At 38.0% G+C, this 15,730-nt stretch overlaps 1 long non-coding RNA gene across 1 annotated transcript; it reads right to left on the reverse strand.

Moving 5' to 3' along the window:
• Positions 1-4,097: 4,097 nt before the first annotated feature.
• LOC135451237 (uncharacterized) lies at positions 4,098-15,115 on the reverse strand. Its single transcript, XR_010441252.1, has 5 exons — positions 15,022-15,115; positions 11,315-11,421; positions 9,861-10,139; positions 9,052-9,171; positions 4,098-5,159 (listed from the first exon to the last, which is right to left on the reverse strand). It is a non-coding gene; the product is annotated as an uncharacterized LOC135451237 (long non-coding RNA).
• Positions 15,116-15,730: the final 615 nt, after the last annotated feature.

A 15,730-nucleotide genomic window follows, 5' to 3' on the forward strand; every position in this document is an offset into this window, starting at 1 on the left:
ACAGCAACACACATTTCTAACTCTCTTGTTTAACAGGTAGAGCACACATTGTCATTATATATCATGTGTTAGCTACATCCTTTTTATTCATATATTACTCTATTACTTTGGCCACTGAAGACTAAATTATACAAGAGCTTAAAATTTTTTCATATATATTAAAAATAAGTAAAATTAGTTTGATAAAATAATAGTAAAATAATTCATCATATATATATCAAGGTGACTTTTTTTCTTGTAAAATGATTTTTAATTATTATATGGAATGTATTTTTAAAATATATTGAACACTTCAAAGGACACAAGGACAGTTCTATATTCCCCAGAAGGGCTTTGAAATAAAACACAGACTTTGTTTAATTGTACTGCTTCTTGAAGTACTCTAAAGAAGCATTAGAACAAAGCAAAAATTATATATACATAATTAATCTCCAGTTAAGAGATGTGGGAATGTTACTATGCTAGATGCCAGGTCGCAACATCAGATTAGCATGAATTATATAGAATCCACTGTTCATAACATCATCTTCAAATGGTGTTGCAAGTCTATTTTACCAACAGAACTGTGCTGTAGTTATTCTATTTGGTGGCAGAAGAGACAATTTTCTGTGTACTGGCTACAGCTTAAATAAACAAGGACTTTTACAAGCTAAGTTATCCCAAATTTTAGTTCATGATCCCTACATTTCTTCTTCTGAAAAGTCTATTTGGTATTATCATGATTGATTACCAGTCACAGTTTTGGATGACTTCCCAGCAATGTTTCACACATAACGTTTAGACCAGATTGCTCAGGGCTGTGCTCAGTTTGATTTTGAAATTTATTCTAGGGATAGACATGTCACAGAGTTCCTGCACAAACTGTTTCTGTATCTGACATTCTCAAAATCACCAAGAAATCTTTTTATGTGTGGTAAATTGAATTTAGTGTACTTCAGAGTATAACCATCTCCTCTTGTCCTCACTGGACCACTGAGAAGAATTTGTCACTGCCTTGCTTGTATCTCCCTCCCCTTTGATAAGATCTCTCTGAGCTGTTCTCCAAAAGGAACAGTCAGAGATATCTCAGCCTCTCCTCACATGACAGATGTTCCACTACCCTTCATTCCTCTTTGGGAGAGACCAATTGACCAATGAACAAAAAGAGCAAAAATAAAAAGAATGCCTGTTGTGCCCATCATCTAAGCCTCCACTTACCACAAGCCTAGACTTCACTGTGGGCTACTTATTCTGTGAACCTTTCTTATATTTGGAAATCCTTGGTCTGATGCAAAAAGCTGAGCATTCTCCTTAAATAGTCCTCTTTGTAACCTGTGCTGACACTGTATTCACCAGTAACACCCCTCCTGTTCCTGCTCCCGCTCCTGCCTGTGGGTGAGGACAGAGGTACGTTCACAATTTGGGGTGGATCTAGCTGGCACCTCTTTTCAGCTTTAATTTGAAGTGTTATCCTACAGTTCTCAAAGCAAACAACCAGTCCTGAAGCCACTGACTTTGCCTGAAGGAAGGCATATGCACACACTCTTCTCACATATATTTTATGTCTCAGGAGAAGAAATATTTTAACACTGACGGCGGCATTTGGTATTCCTTATGCACCTGACAACCTTTCCCCTCAAGCTGAACTAATCCTCCTGTTGTCTTTCCTTGGGACAGGTTCTTCTGAGATCTGCCAGGAGCCCGTGTAAAGGGCTTTCTAATCTGGGAAAAGGCTGGATCTGTTTAGAAGTCTAATCACCATACATTTCAGGTTAATTCAATCACTTAAGACAGAAAATCTTCCTCCATTTCTCTCCCAAACTTGAAACATTAAGTTTCTGTTGGATTATATGAATTTGCAAGGCACATCCATGCTAAATTTTATGCCCTTCAAAAAACAAAGTCGTGCTAATTACTGAAGCCTGTCAGTAGCAGTTTCTGAAATATCTTGAACTTTTAATCTTAAATAAATTTGCATTATTCAGAATAGCTGTTCAAACTTTTTGATGCAAGCTGTGTGAAAACACAAAAAATTGATTCTTTTTCCCCTGGTAGAACACAGTATTCTAACATGACCCTGGTGCTCACAATATAATTTCCAGCAGACTGACTTTTCAAGTGGGAGACTCAATTCACCCAGGGATAGTAGAACTGTCTGAGTAAAACTATTTCTCTTCACTGATTAAAGAGGGTGACTGTATTTTACCAGAAATGCTTCAGTTGACTACAGCACAATCAAACGCGAGGGAAAAAATGTCCAAGTCTAACTTCTTTTTTATTCTTTATTGTTCTATAAATTACATCAGTAGACCAAGTAAAAATCATTTTAACCCTTTTAGAAATTGACTTGCAGTAACTGAGGAAAATTGAGGGAGAATCTAAACTTAAGTTACGTGGCAGTGTTTGCAAAGATACAGGCAACGTTTGAGCAGCATGCATTCAGTAGAGGTTTGTTTAAATAAATGAACATGTGCTCAAGTAGGGAAGTCTTTGATAATGACTCTTAAATTATATTGTTGAAGATGTCTAGAATTTGAGTAATAACAAAGGAAGATACTATTCAAAATGAAATTTTAGTTTTGGTCATGCAAGGGGGAAATGTTCTTGTGTGATAATAGACATGTCCATGCTTTCATAAACATCAATATTTTTATTTATATCTTTAGAAAGTGCATTTTTATGCAGCAGCATTTTATGAAATCTTTGGCCTATTTGTGCGTTCACAAATTTTTTTTTCAGAGCACTTTAGTAACAGGAAGCTGTCATGATGCTTCTTCTAGAAACTCAGACTTTCAAAGTTTTCATTTTTTTTAAATTTTATTAAAAACTGTGGTTAGGATAAATAATATTCAGTAATCAAGTGATTTGTGTAAAAAAATCCAGAGAGCCATTAAACAGAATTTTCCAATCACCTCTAGAATCTTAAGTAAAATTTCTGTACTCTTCATAGTTAGACATTACCCAAAGGAAAATCAACAAAATGAATAGCTTACTTGTTATGCCTATATGCTCATATATTGTTTTGGATATAGATACCACAAGAAGTGTCAAATTCCATTTCCAGCATAGGGAAAAAAAGGCTTCAAACTGTTCTGCAACGTTATTTTATGCATCCTGCTAGATTTGCTCACTTTTGTTTGAACTGCTGGAAATTAACAGCTAAATATTTAACTTTGAAGTGAATCACTAGCAGTCATTTGCAGACTGAAGTACATGACATACTGGTAAGCACATACAGAAAAAACATTTAATATGAGCTTGTAAGAGTCTTTTTTGATTGTCAAACTACCTATAGTATAAGTTTTGAACAAATTATTTTTTTGTTACCAAATAATTCATTTAACAGTACATTAGTTATGAGTTAGACTCCTCAAAAAGGGACTATTGTTTAAATCAATACCTTGTGGGATACCAATATACACAGTGAGAGAAAGAAAAAAAATCAATACCAATGCAGAAATATAATATTATAGTAGTAAGGTACTTATATACAACATATTTAATTTCTTAACCTCTATACAATTTCTACATGCTATTCAAGCATGCATGCATTAGTGGAAAGAGAGGAAGGGGCAAGGACAAGAGAAGAAAAGGAAAGACACTGAAATAAATGTTAAATGTCAATGCCAAAAAAAAAAAAAGCTGCTTGATATTCTTAATTTTCTTCACAGGCTTCAAGTACTGTTTATCAATCAAAAAGCAAAGCATTTTGAGAACCTCAAAACACAAAAAGGTTGCTCTGACAAAAAGCGAAAGAAAAGGCAAGAAAACATTCATTTTACTGCTACCCAATAATTATCTGTCTCCTTTTGATTGCGATGTTGGCTGGATTCAAATTTAAGTGAAAATGTTAGTTGTTTAAATGTGAGTAAAAATGTTATTTTTATATACAGAATGTGTCTGTTAAACCAAATAAGTTTGACAAAGCTGTCAAATGTAATATAATTTTCCCAATAGATGTATGTTATATTAACATTAGCCTGAAGAAGATTTTGTGTAGGAGCATCCGAAAGCAAATACCATAATGACTACTTCTCCTCTGTCAACTATTTGTTCATTTTAATGTTTTTATTTTTAAATTAAGATAAATTAAGAAATGGTTTACTATTTTATTTTCAATTCACTTTGCACAATAAGAGGGATATTTTTAATTATTTATTTTTACATCATAGTGTGTCATTACATAGAGATACATGTATGGTCAGATAGAATTATTGATCACAGGCAACGCTACCTAAAAATCAGGTTTTCAAAAACAGAACCAAAGAGGGAGGAAAAACAAGAGCAACCTAACCTGGACTTCAAAGTGGTGACCTTTACAAAACCTTTACAAAACTGCAAACCCCATGGAAATAAAGAATGTGTCAAAATATTGAATTTGACTGTTAACTTGAGATCTTCCTTCTATTTTTCTTGAAAAACTAGAAAAGCGTGAAGACTAAACAATAAATGAGTTCTGTCATGAAGAAAATAACATCTAATAAAAAAGTTTAAGGTCTCCTTAGTTTCCTCCCTAATTCATTAACCATAACTGAGTTATGTAACAGAGGCAGCCCAGTGTCTGAAGGCTGATGACCCACATTTGCCTCAAGGCAGATGCTGCAAGCCAGGACTGATCACTCCTCTTGACTCCAACCAGATCCCAGCAGCTGGCACTTACTCACACATGCAAAATAGAGTGTGAGATTATGCACAATTAGGGTTAGATAGGACGGGACAAACTCTGCTGATCAGGCACAAGGCTCAGCCAGAGAAGTGTAGAAGTGTGTTGACTATCCCCATTTTACATGTGAATACATCTTTATGTCTGTTTCCTCTTTGCTCCTTACCAGTTTCTTTCTGCTGCACATTCCTTTACTAGTTTGCACAAACTTAGTAATTTCACTGTAGTATGCCAGCTCCTTGTGTCTTTAGTTCCCACTTTTTAGCTACAAAATGCAGATGGTCCCCTATAGACTTGTGCCTGGAGTTTTTAATAGCCTGTCAAGTACTATGACTGACAAGGCTTTTTCTTGCCATTGTCTCCATTATTGTTTGCCTATAAGGCCTGTGTCTCTGTATGTTTTTTGTTTTTTATGGGTGGCCTTCTCCTTTTCTTTATGATCACATTTAGCTAGGTCTTTAATCAGATAATCTTCAGGGAGCAGACATGCTCTCCTTCTGCATATTCTTACAAAGACCTGAAAGGATAAAAGCCTTGCACAACAGTCTGACCTCATAGGTGACTTTGCACTGAACAGTAGACTGGCCTAGTGGTCTTCTCAAACCCCTTGTGAGTTATGAGAGTTACAGAATTACCCTACTATTCTATAAGGGCATTTAGGAGATGTTGCTAATTTATGGATTGTGGTCAGGGTGGTAATACCTATTTAGTGACATCAGAGGGAAGGAGACCTTCTTTGTTAAACTCTGCTACATTACACGACATGTAACTGATATTCTCCTAGGCCCCAGGTAGGAGCATATTTTGATAAGTATTGAGATATTTTTTCTCTGTCTCAAGAGTAATGCTTCCATTGTTAGCTGTCTATGCTAGATGCAATGTTTCAATAAATCAAAATCAAAAAAGAAGAAACACTGACATACTGAAATTGATATTTGTAAAAATCATTCCTGTCACTCAGGACAGATGCAGTGCCCTGGAGTTATTTCTTTATGTAACTCCACTGTAGCAATGTATTGCTTCACATATATATGTTTCAGCCATTTTAATGCATTAATCAACAATATTTGGAATATAATCTTTTAATACAGCCGTGAGTTTTTCATCCTGAGGGAAGGCAAATTGTTGTCAGGATGAATACCTTGTACTTGGTTTACACGGCAAGGTTTTGCTAGCAGGAGGTGTTTGTACTGTAGAGGTGACTCCTGTGAGAAACTGCCAGAAGCTGTTCCCATGTCAGCCAGCTCCAGCCAGATACAAGGCAGACCCACTGCTAGACAAAGCTGAGCCAACTAGCAACATCAGTATTGCCTCTGAGGGAACACATTTTTGAAAAAGTAAAGGATGCTTCACAGCAGCTGTGAAAGAGATTTCAGAAAATGTTAAAGAAACAGCTCTGCATATATCAAGGTCAGGGTAGAAGAAGGGAAAAAGGCTCTGTAGGAGCCAGACCAGAGCAGGAGAAGAACAGGAGGAGGAAGAATCAGCAGAAATTGAGAATTATGAAATGAACACAACTCCTAATTCCCATTCCTATGCTCTGCCTGGAGTGGGGGGAAAGAGATTTGGGAATGAAGTTAAGCCTAAGAAGGAAGGGGTGAGGGAAAAGTGGTTTTAGTTTTTTTCTTATTTCTCACTACCCAATTCTACTACAATTAAATGGCAATCAATGAAATTGAATTTCCCTACTTGAGTCTATTTTGCCATGATGGTAAAGGACAAGCAATCTCCTTGTCCTTAACTCAGCCCTCGGGCTTTTTGTCCTATTTTCCCCCATCTGCCCTGATGGTGGAGGGAAAATGATACAATTGCTTGGTAGGCACCTGGCAGCCAGCTGAGGCCAACCCACTACATTCCTTTAAATTAATGTCTAAAGATAAATTTCCATGAAGATGAATAAGACTTATTTATGCAATTCCAGAAGCTTCTGTAGCATGTGAAAAAGAGAGTTACTGCCCAATGGTGTGAGTCTCATTCAGATTTGAAAAACTTTGTTCTCTCCTGAATGAAAAATTTTCTCTTAGATTTACAGACCCAGGTTCACATCTGCATGAACATATATTGTATATCTCCTCAGAACTATAAGCTGAGGTATTCAGTGTGAAAAATGTAGGGAAATAGTGCAAGGTGCAAGGGGATATCTAGGAATATAATGGAAGTAAGTGCCAAGGAATATTTGTGGATGTCACTCTGATTTTAATTTGTCTGATATTTCCAACAAAGCCAATTGAATTTCAGAGAGTTACTGCTCCACTTTTGATTATTTACAATTTTCATCATTGTGCTGGTTTGACCGGGAAATGGGAATTCTGGGATGCTCTAGTCAAACCACTGGGTGCTCAGATTTTAATATTGGCACCTGGTGTAGCCAGTGAGGTTCGGACACACCTCTGAGAACACACAGGGGTTAAAAAGCAGACCTTTGGCCCTGGGAGGCTCTCTTGGGACTTCGAGGGAAAGAAGTCAGATCTCTCTCCACCGTCCAGCAGCAGCAGCTGGGCGGGGGAGGGGCAGCCATGTGGTAGGCCCAGGGCCTGGCAGAGATGGGGGGTGAGGAGGCCCTTGAGGATGGAAGGGTGGAGGAGCCCCAAGAGACATCGGGCAGCCATCTCCCCCTCAAGAGAGAGAGAGAGAGGAGAGCCAGCATCTGAATTTGATAGCGGCCAGCCCAGGAGGAGAAGGGGGGAGTGCGGCAAGAAGGGGCCCGGCAGGGCAGCGTGGGAGTTCCAGAGCTCTGGGACAGGCAGAGACTGAAATTTTTAACCCTTTTCTTGCATGATTGAAACCTTGCAAATGCTGATCCTCCTGGAGCTGAATGGGAAGAGAAATAAGAGATAAGAGGGAATGGACCATGAGGGAAGTGCAGAAGACTCTTGAGTGGGGGGAGAGATGATGGACTTTTGCTTGGACTTTTCTTGTGTGGCCATAGACGGAACCATTTTTCACTCCTGTGACACAGAGACTGTATTTAGGGGGAGGAAGTGCCTCAGAACCAGGAGGGTTCAGTGTGGGTACCCCTCAGCCCCAGGGGGTGAACAATTTGGGGGGGACAGATGTCCTGAAGGAGAGACTGTGCCTTTTTTGGAGTGAGACAAGGCATCCTTAAAAGACAACCCTAGAAGCAGCTCTGGTCCATGCACAGTGGTGAGAGCACTGGGCATGGAAGGAAGATGTCACCATGGCAAAAGGACTTTCCAGGTGGTGCTGAGTGACATGGAAGCACACGAGGTTTCACCGTGTTTCCAGGGGAAGCCTGTGGTGCAAGAAGGACTCCTCTCCTCTTCATGAACTAAGGATTGAGTATTCTAAAGGGTGGTGCCGGGCTGAGAGTTGGTGATTTGGGGGAATGTATTGCATTGGGAGATTTGGTGGTGGGGGGGGAGGAGGGAATTCTTTTGTAAGGTTTTCATTTTTTCCTTTTTTTTCTTCTTTTCTTGTAGTTTTGTTAATAAACTTTTTTTTATTTCTAAGCAGGAGCCTGCTTTGCTTATTCCTGGTCACATCTCACAGCAGACACCAGGGAGTGGGTATTCTCATGGGGGCACTGGCATTGTGCCAGGGTCAAACCATGACAATCATATTTGTTATCTGAAAGTACTGCTGATGGCCGTTTTGCATCTTTCTCCTTTTACCTTTTTTTTTTTCCACTAAAACCCACACATACACCCTTCAAATTAATTTAGTATCAACAGTTTTAGGCTTCTGAAAAAATAAGTTATCTTTAATATCAAAACTAGAGATTTTCCATAATATGGAATCGATATAATAATTTTGGTTTCAATACATCAACACTATTCTAGAATAACACTTTTTGAGCACTGGTGTTATTAGGGCCTGGTGTGGGGAATGTTCAAAACTAAATTGCTGCATTTACAGCTTAGCTTTGTTGGTGACAAATCTATCAAAATCCCCAAAAAAGTCTGGGGGAAACGTCATATAGAGTCATCAGCATTTGCTCGACACTTGCACAACCCAATCACAATGCAGAAAATTCAAAATAATGTATGTAATAGCCATTTTTGCTGAACAACAGTACAAAGTCAACAGAGGAATCTCATTTAAATGTTCTTGTAAATTGTCTTAAGGCATGACATATGGTCAAATATAAATCAATACTGGCACATATATTTCCTTTATATCCATTACATTTTTCTTTATGCTGACCACAAATGGTCAAATTAGAAGTAACTTTTGTTTTAGATATCAGATATCAACAGAAAAAAAAAACAGTGTCTCATGGGACTTCATGCCATGAATCTTTCTTCCCTGATGAATGATCATTTGTCTCTACAGACAGCTAAAACCTTAGAGATTTAATGTGAAGTATGGAGAAATTAGGGTTGAAAAAACCACAGCAGGATTTCTCCAAGTGTTTCCCACTACCAACAGCTCAGCATTTTGTGACTTACCCTTGATCCCTCTGTCTTTCCAATGCCATTCAGTACTGATCCTTAGTTTACTTGACCTGACAGTAACACAGTCCCATGAGTGTAGTCTTCACTTCTAAAAATCCTCCTCTAAAGTGCAATCTTTAACAAGCAAAAAGAAGAATTAGATTCTCAGATACTCTAGCAGAATAAAAAGTAGCTGTCCTTAGGAAGACAGTGATAAGCAGATGGAAAATGCAGCTTGAGAGTTTTGTTAGCTTGGAACATTTCACTGCATGTTCTCAACAGGTGATAAAGGGGATGAGTTAGCAGAAATAGCCAGCATGCATTTTATTTAGTAGTGCTGGTCAGTGAATTTCAGATATAATATGCTCCCATTATGATAGACACATGAAAACTGTACCTTCTCTTGCAACAATGAGAATTTCAGAAGTGTTCATCATGGAACTATATTTACTCTGAAATATTGTGGATCCTAAATTTTAGTTCAATGACAGTAAGCGAACCAGTTTGTAAACTTCGCAAATGAATTCTTTGCCCATTGTTGAATTTATATCAATTAACTAATGTAAAGGTGGCTTACAAGATTTATAATTCTAGGAACATATTTATCCGTAATGGATAATTTGGGTAGTTTTTTTAGCTAGGTAAGAATTAAGAAATGTAAAAATATTTTTACAAATGTGGAAATTTCACATGCTACTCTGGACATTCTGGCATCATCAAATATGTCTCCTGTACAAAACACCTGCATGCAGTGCATATTCCTATTTTCATAGTTTGAGATTTAAATAATTTTGCTGGGGTTTTTTGAATGGACTTCTGCTTACCCTCTTTTTAGAAAAGTAGCATACGGAATTGAACTCAAATGGTCCTCCAAAGAGCCCAGAATTGCTCTTTATCTCTTTGTATTGCAAAATTATTCACTCCTTTCTTAAATGGTCTCATTTGTGATGTACTATTTCCTTAGGTTTTGTTATATCTGGTTAGCATTTAAATTCCGTCTATTTTCTTCACATCAGCCAAACAATGTTGGGATGTGTCTTCTTCTCTTCTGTGCCTTTAATGCAATAGACTTTACTTGATTCCTGTATGGATATGATTCCAAACTTCAAGAGAAGAAAATAAAGAAATAAATACATGCACAGTAACATTTATGGAGAAGATAAAAGATGGAGAACAAATAGACTTCACAGAGTGTGTTATCTCAATTCCTGCTACTGCTAAGCACTCATCATGCATCCTCCATGATGTTGGAGGAGGAAACTGGAATGAAAATAAAAGTCTGAAGAATAATCAGTATAGGAGACATGACATGGATCAAGACATTCTGCACTAAAAAGAGTTCTGCGAGTAGTCTGAGTTCAGCTTTGTTGATAGGAAGACCCTACTTTACAATTCATCATTCCATTAATATTTACCCCCAAATTCAATTGCTCCTCTTAGGTCACCCTGGAAACTTTTAATGACAAAGAGATTTAAAATGGCCAGCGAATTTCTTGTATAAATTGTCTATGACTTCTCAATAGGTTGGAACTTTTGCCTGATCCTAATACTGTTGTTTAGGCAGCACGAGTTGAAAAAAATTACTTTGAAGAAAAAGGGAAAATATTTGCTCACTTGGGCTATAGTTACATTATTTCTGTGACGTAAACCAAGACCATTGTTAAAATACTCAGGCATACACACCCCTCCGTAGTTTTTCTTTGTTTCTAGTTGCTCCTGTTCCATTGGGAGAAAAAAAATATACATTCCACTGAGTTCTGTTATCTGATTAATTTTGCATTCCTATGGATGTTAGTACTGATATTGAGAACTAAGAGATGGAAATAGAAACAAAGAACGGAAAATCCCTTCTGTGGCAACACAGACACATGAAAGTGACTCAATTAATGAGGTAAGCTAGGTAGTAACCTCTGATGGCAAATATACTTTCTCACCTTGTATTTAATATGTCTGAGACTTAAGAGTACCAAAGTAAGGTCAAAACAATTACAAGTAAATGATGTACCTCCCTCACAAATCTGTGATCCAGAAAGTATTCCCAAACTCATAAGCAGAGAGCAAGCACTTCATTGAAAAAGACACATCACAGTAGCACCAAGCTCTCTCCTTTTTTTTTTTTTTTTGTTTGAAAATTCAAACTATTGAAAACTTAAGTCTTTAATAGAGTGCAGTTAACCAAGGCATTTTTCACATCAGATTTTTCTGGAGAATGCAAAAAAGGCAGTCAGCAAGTCTGCTGAGGACAGCATAAAAAAGCACTGCAATAGAGGTGACGTACCACAAGGTCTGGATAGAACAGCAAGAGGGGAGTTTGCTGCCTTCAGGAGTTAGGTGGACAACCATCTGTGTCATCAAATGAAAGAGTTACAGAAGAACTTCAGCAGCCTGTACAACACAAGAGATCACCAGAAAGAAATCAGTAGGACCTTCTCTGAGACCATGCCGTTAAAAGAAGGGTCTTAACTCTGATATCTGCTGAATGTAGTGTGGTAGAGTCTGTACTTTTGGGGATGGAAATGTACTTGCCTATCATGGTAAAGACTAGAAGCTCATGAGATAACATTAGAAGCTGCTCCACTTGCAGATTTGCAAATGTAGAAGAGTTTTAGTGTCCTGGAAACAGGGGAGCGAGCTTTGCCCAATGAAATGTTGGGCCTCTACAAGATTAAGAAATAGCCTCAGGTTAGTAGGCCTGATTTCATTTGGAAATTGAGCCAGCTTGATATCAGCTGGAGAGAAAACATAGCAGGGCACAAGCAATCAAGGAGGTTTTTTGAGTGCATTTATGATAGCTTCCTGACACAGGGGAGTCTGGGCTGCTGGACATCAGACTTACAAACAAGGAAGAAATGGTTGGGAATACCAAGGCTGGAGGCAGGCTTGATTGAAATTACCATGAAGTGGTTCTGTTCAGGGTCCAGAGGGAGAGGAACAAGGCAAAAAGCAGGATCGCAGCTGTGTACTTTAGGTGTAAAACCCAGATGTCAATACTGGGGTTAGTACCACGTGATATTTTCTTTAGTGACTGGATGCTGGGATTGAGTGCATGCTCAGCACTCCAGATTATATAAGAACAGGAGGAGTGCTTGATACACCAGATGGTTATGCGCAGCTTCTGAAGGATTCAACAAGTTGGCAGAAATTGGCCAGTAGCAAGCTCATTAGGTACATAAAAGAGAATTGCAAATTCCTGCGCTGGGGAGGAATAATACCCATGCACCACATATGCTCAGGGCTGCCTGGCTAGAAGCAACTCTAAAGAGAAGGACCTGAGGGTCTTGGTGGACAATGAGTTAACCAGAGGTCACCTTTGCTCAAGGTTACCCTTTGTGTCCTTGCAGAAAGAAAGGTCAAAAGCCTCCTTGGTTGTACTATTACCAGGAAGTAAAAAAGTTGTTTTCTCCCCTCTACTCAGAACTGGTGAAAGACATCTGGACTTCGGTGTCATTTTCTGAGCTCTCCAGCATAGAAGAGGCATGGAGCTGCTGTAGTTAGTTCAGCAAAAGGTCACAAAGACAATTAAGAAATTTGAGCATTTTTCATAAGGATAGACAGCTTGGATTGTTCAGTCTGGAAAAAAGAAGGCCTTACTAGTTAGCATGAGTACTGGGAAATAGAGTGTAAAAGAATGTGACTAGAATGCTCTTCAAAATATCTAGTGACACGAACTCATAAGAAAAATACTTTTTTACTTCAAAGAGTGTCTTGAAATTAACTGCTTCAGGAAGAACTGACCCAGAAAGATTTGAGATCATAATGCTTGCAGGTCTTCAAGCCCTGCCTAGGCATGGCCTTGGACAACCTACTCTAGGTGACCTTGGGTGAGCAGAGTGTTTGCACTAGATGATCTCCAAAAGTTTGTTCCAGCATTATCCATTCGGTGATTTATGATTATTCCACAAGTACAGGTAACTTACTTAAAAAAAAAAAAAGGCAAAAAGAAAAAAAGGATGACAAAACATTGTGCTATAAATCTCAGAAACTCAAACTGTGCTGTGAAAAAAATCATTGAAATACTTTTGAATTTATTGAAGAAATGTGCAAGTTTTAGTTGGCTAAGCATCAGTGATCTTAGGCAATGTGGGCTATTGTTTTCCAGTGCAATTGTGCAATCTATTAAATTCTGCATCTGTCAACAAAATGAAGATATCTATGAAATCCTAGCATAGCTCAAAATCTATGTTTAGACACCTTAAATTCTTTCAAAAATACAAATGCTTGGAAAGATTTTATTATTCGTGAATAAACAACAAGTGTTGGTACCCATTTAGCTGTGTTTGTCTTTTTTCTCCAAATCTATCTCAGAAATACGTATTTACTAAATATGATCACTATGCATGCTGGGAACAAAGGAGCTCTCACCTTCATATTTTATTTTTATCTTAGAAAAGTCTTAAAACATCTTGAAGGATTATAACAGGTTCCACAGGAATAGTAAAGTTCTACATAATTTATAAAGCCTGTAGCAAAGTCAGTTTTTAGCTTACTGAAACATTCAGATACAAAAATTCCTCCACAAATTATTAGAAATTTTTGCAATTGTGGAATTTTATATTTTATACGTGTGATAAAGTGAAACATAGGTTTTATAAGACACACAAAAATTACTGTTAAAGTTGTGACAAAAGCAGAATGATGAGATGAAAATGATTTTGACAAAGAAACCATATTGACCAAAGAAACACGAGGGAAAGAATAACTAAATGTCAGAAACCTTTTCTGTCTAAAAGCATATACTACAGTGATTTAGAGAAAGCAGTGCTATTTAAAGTGGATTTAAGTATTGCTTCAAAAAGATTGGAGCTCTGAGTCTTGACCAAGGTTTAATGGGCTAGAAGGAACATTGACCCAGAAGAGATTATAACTAGTTTTGCATTTTTCTTTTACATATAAAAAATAGTAAAAATCCACTTTAAAACTCCAATTATAGACTGTCTTAAAATTCTGATTTATGTTTGGATTTGAAGGGCCATCTTCAGTGTAGTGGGTTCTTGATTTAGGAAACTACTGTTATAGGATCGCCCATTGTTACTTTCCTTCTGACAAACTTAATAGCTTTTGGAGTACAGAAGGAAGGAAAAAGCTTCAAGATTCCTCTTGAGAGGCAGGGATATCAGTGTCTCAAGTTTTTCTTTGAAGAATGATGGGTAAACTTTAATGCCTTTGACATCTTTGTCAGATGTTTTATAAACCCCACTGAGCAGGTTCAAGTGAAATGGATGAAGTATCAGAAACTACCTGGTACTAAAGCTAGGACTCATTACCCTTGAGACATTTATAATCTTAATGTAATCAACAGGTGGCTATGTTCTATTAATGGAATTAATTTTGGCAGAAGATAGCCAATTTATTACATTATCTTTTAAAAGGAAGTTGTCCATTTTCAGAAAATTGCAAGTAGAAGAAGAATCTGCCTCTTCTACAATTTTATCTGATTGTACCTCAGGTCAAGTCATTCCATGGAAAGTAAGTACAAGCTGAATTTTCTCAGTGCAGCTCAGGAGGATGACATAGAAATTTTTTGTAAAGACCTTGTCATACTTGCCCTCCACAATACACATCAAGAACATTTCATCAAAATAGATCCCAAAGGCATCAACACTATTTTCACAAATTTGAAGCAACATTTTCATAATTGTGGAAAAAGTCTATAGCTATGAAACCTGACGACACTATTAGTTACTCTACTGTTTATATAAAATAGTTCCTATGCCTTCAGGGAAATGATCTGTAATTTAAATAAGTGCAGAAATAGAAGTTTATCCTTTAACTAGCATTTGTCACAAATTCAGTTTTTGCAAGGTCTTTCAAATACTATTAACAATAGTTATAAGACAGAAGAAGTATTACAATACTAATCCTATTTTTCCTATTTTCTTGTCTATCTCTTTTACAGTAAATGCTTCATGGGATGACATCTGAAATAGGAAAAATAAGAAAATATCTGTAAAATAATGCTGTAATTTTATCATAAATCTCCCATACCTTCTCAGTGATTTCTCCTGAAATGGGCATCTCCTCACAGCACCAACTTCTTCTCAGTACAGACAACAAACTTCAGCCCTCTCCACAACACAACCAACAAACTCCAGACCTCCCCTCACCCAGCTACCCCCCTCTTTTGTAGCACTCATCCTCATTGGACACAGCTGTGTCCTGGTTTAGGACAAATTAGGGGGAAATCTCCAAAAGGGAGCCCCCCAAAACAAAACAAACCTCCAACCACCCCTCCCCCAACACCGGGTTCGGGAAGGAATTCCTCGGAGGAGCAAAGTGGAAAACAAAACCTATTTTATTTACAAGTAACAAAAAGAACACTCCCCAACACAAGCAAAGAAAAGGGACCAGACTGTGTTGTGAGGGCGCCGAGCTTCTGTCGCAGGCTCCGGGTGTGCTGGAGCTCTCAGGCCAGGTCCAGAGCCGGTCCAGTATCTTCAGGGGAGGGTAAGAAAGAGAGAACAAAAGAAAAGGGAAAAAAGAAAAAAAAAAAAACCAGCGCAAAAAAAAAAAAAAAAAAGCAGAAAGCAAGCAAGCAAGCAAGCAAGCGGCTAGCCAAGCCAAGCAGCCAAAGCCAAAAGCAAAAGTGCCTGGGCACACACACCCCCCCCCCCCCCCCCCCCTTCCCCATCCGGCCACAGCAAGACGGCGGGGGGGGGGGGGGGGAAGGCACAGCTGCCAGACACAACACACGATA

Source organism: Zonotrichia leucophrys, chromosome 1 (assembly GCF_028769735.1).
Source record: "Zonotrichia leucophrys gambelii isolate GWCS_2022_RI chromosome 1, RI_Zleu_2.0, whole genome shotgun sequence".
NCBI lineage: Eukaryota > Metazoa > Chordata > Aves > Passeriformes > Passerellidae > Zonotrichia > Zonotrichia leucophrys.